General features: G+C 44.3%; 1 long non-coding RNA gene across 1 annotated transcript in view; it reads right to left on the bottom strand.

The window, feature by feature from the left end:
- Positions 1 to 3,583, bottom strand: part of LOC116089711 — a 95,874-nt gene that overhangs the window by 81,505 nt on the left and 10,786 nt on the right. The gene's annotated exons all lie outside the window — the stretch shown is intronic.

The raw sequence follows: 3,583 nt of genomic DNA, 5'->3' as shown, positions 1-3,583 counted from the left end.
GTTTCAAAAAACAAGCAAACAAAACAAACAAAAGCAACCATAGAAGATGCCTGCCTCAGTGAGTAAAGCAGTAGTCATGCAAGTGTGAGGACTTGAGTTTGAATTCCCAGTACCTACATGAAGGCGGGAGACTGGTCTGCTGCTGCTTGTACTCAAATGATAATTGCCAGCCCCCAAGATCTGTTCACTCCAAGACAAGCAGATCCTCACATATATAAGCTTTTGTTGTATAAACCCTACCCCCCAAGTTGTCCATAATTGGTCAATAAAGACGCCTACACCCTGTAGCTGGGCAGAAGGAAGGGCTTCGTTCAGTTCTTGGGCTTGGGATCTGAGGAGAGGCCACAAGGGAGGGAGAGAAGGAATAAGGTACCACAGGGTAGGTGGGTTGTGAGCACATAGCCATGAGGGTTGGCCAGTTGAAGTAGGAGTGGCCCAGGGAGAGCTCACCAAGTGATATCTCTAGGCTATTGACAGGGAAGTCAACAAAATAGTTTAGAGGGTTGATATCTACCCAGCTCTAGTGCTTTAAGGCTTATTATAAATACGAAGGTTTTGTGTCTTTTATTTGGGAACTAAATGATCTAAGGTGAGGTAGAAACCCCCAAATAATATTTACCACAGCACATGAAAGCAGAGTGTAATTCACACAGTGTCGATTACACTTCTATAACCTCTGCAGTACTACCACAAGATGGGAGGCAGCAACAGGTCAATTCCTGATACTCACTCACAAGCCAGCTAGCACACACTAAAGCAGTGAGCAACAGAAAGAAGAAACTCTTGTCTCAAACCAATTGAAGGATAGAACCAATATCTGATGCCATCCTCTGACCTCCATGAGTGACCCCACATTCACGTGAATGTGTATTCACATGCACATCATACCTACGCAAATCAATGAAAAACAAGGAAGGGAGGGACTCTGTGAGAGACTACAAACACCATACATCTGGTCTCAGGAACTATGTGAGAGATGGCTCAAGAGTTAAAAATACTAGACACTCTTCCAGAGGACCTGAGTTCAGTTCCCAGCACTCATGTCAGGCAACTCACGACCACTTGTAATTCCAGCACTAGATGATGCCTTCCTCCCTTCGTGGGCACAAGTGTATGTGTGGCATATACTCCCATAAGTTCAGAAACATACACATAACTTTTTACAAAGAAATGTGGTAAGGAAGAGATCACAGGTTAGAACCTGCTCTCAGTGAATGGTTAGAACTGAGCCTGTTCACATTGGGGGTGGGGGAGCAGTCAAGGTTTTTACGGGTTTCACAATTCAATTTCCCATCTGCTTACCTCCTGTCGATGATCTACCATGGGCCAAATCAGAACAGTGAGATTTTTTTTAATAATTGGTTTATTTTTATTTTATGAACATTGGTATTTTAATTGCATGTATGACTGTGTGAGGGTGTTGAATCCCCAGAAACAGGAGTTGCAGACAGTTATGAGCTGCCATGTGGGTGCTGGAAATTGAACCCATGTCCTCTGGAAGAGTAGACAGTGTTCTTACCACTCAGCCATCTCTCCAGCACCCAGTCAGATGTTTTTTAAGCTTAGGATCAGAATTAACCTAACTTTTTCCTTTTTTTTTATTAGATATTGTCTTTATTTACATGGCATATGATTTCTCCTTTCCCAGTTTCCCCTCAAAAAAACCAAAAAACAACAAGATCAAACCCCTGTTGCCTCTCCCCTTCTCCTGCTTGCCACTCCACCCTCTCCCATTTATTGGCCCTGGCATTCCCCTACACTGGGGCACAGAACCTTCATAGGGCCAAGGGCCTCTCCTCCCATTGATGCTTGACTTTGCAATCCTCTACTATACACATGCTGCCAGAGCCATCAGTCCCACCATGTGTACTCCTTGGTTGCTGGTTGAGTCCCTGGGAGCTCTGAGGGTGCTAGTTAGTTCATATTGTTGAGTTAACCTAACTAAAATGTGGGTTCCTGTGAGCTATGTGTTAATCAAGCTGTTTCTCCTATATGTATCTCTTGTTTCCTATTTGAAATGTTGATAATATAATGTACTAGTTGTATAAAAATCTCAGAATGTATTTTATCATTGTAATGTAAAACCATGATGTTCTTGGTTGGGTCCTGAATGGACAGAATGAGGCTCTTTTGGTGACATAGGGGAGGAGGTTGGGGGATGGGGGTATTCCTGAGATGGAGCTGGTGACATGGGGGAGGAGGTTGGGGGTGGGTGGGGTATTCCTGAGATAGAGCTGAAAGGAGAAGACTTGCCTAGCATGAAGGAAGCTGTGGTTTGAATTCCCAGTGCTGAAAAAAATCTCAAATTTTTAATAGGACAATACTTTAAATGACAATGCGTGTATATGCACGGTATCATCCTGCCAGTGAATACATAGGCTGTGCTCACTCCTGGTATTTCCTATACCTGACCATTAGGTAGGGTTCTTTTCCTTTAACTTTTTTAAATCTCTGTGTATGTATGAATGTAGGCATGCACACATCAATCGGAGGACAAGCTCTGGTGTTGGTCCTCGCCTCCCACCTTATTCAAGGCAAGGACTCTTGTTCTCTACTGCTTTGTGTGATAATGTGGCCCAGACAGTTCTGGTTTTACAGTAATGAGTAAAGAAAGGTGTTTTGACCTTCCTATGAGGTTAAGGAGAACCACAAAGGCAAGGTATATGGCAAGAGAGTCCCTGCATGGAGGCCCTGGGAAGCCATGGTGTGGAGCTGTGAAAGTGAAACCTGGGTAGAAGTTAGAGGTGTCAGAGCCATGGGATATCTGCCAAGAGTGGAACCAGCCCAAGAGAGAGAAGTGTGTTGCAGAGAGCAAAGCTGAAGGAGCTGGTCATCTAAGTCTCTGACATTGGCCACAGGGCTACAGGATTTAGAGATTTCCCTGCTGGGGTTCAGTCTTGCTTTGGTCCAGTATTTCCTCGTGATGCCCTCATTCTTCCCTTTGGGAATGGTAATGTATATTCTGTACAATTGTATGTTGGAAATATGTAATTTGTTTTCTTATTTTACAAGGACTACAGTTGAGTAATAGATAGCCTTGAGTCTCAGAAGACACTTTGAGAATGTACAAGACTATGGAAACTTTTTAATTTAGACTGAATGTATTTTACATTATGAGATGACCACAAGCCTATTGAGGCCAGGAAGTGGGATGTGGTGGTTTGAATGAGAATATCCCCCATATGCCCATATCTTTGAATACTTGGTCTCCAGTTCATGGGACAGCCTGGGAAGGATTGGAATATTGGAGGTGTGGCTTGATCCACCTCCTACTTGCAGATAGCGTTGTGGGCTTTCTGCCAGCAGTGGTGGTGCACACCTTTAATCCCAGCATTTAGGAGGCAGAGGTAGGTGGATGGATATCTATGAGTTTGAGGCCAGCCTAGTCTTCAGGGTGAGTTCCAGAACACCCAGGGCTACACAGAGAAACCCTGTCTCAAAAGAAAGAAAAAAGAGAGAAAGTGAGAGAGAGCGAGCAAGTGAGAGAGAGAGAGAGGAAGGAGGACGAGGAGGAGGAGGAGGAGAGGAAGGAATGAAGGAGGGAGGGAGGGAGGGAAGGAAAGAAAGAAGGAAGGGAAAGAGG

Source organism: Mastomys coucha, unplaced genomic scaffold (assembly GCF_008632895.1).
Source record: "Mastomys coucha isolate ucsf_1 unplaced genomic scaffold, UCSF_Mcou_1 pScaffold15, whole genome shotgun sequence".
Taxonomy (NCBI): Eukaryota; Metazoa; Chordata; class Mammalia; order Rodentia; family Muridae; genus Mastomys; species Mastomys coucha.
This window is presented reverse-complemented; position numbering and strand designations above follow the sequence as displayed.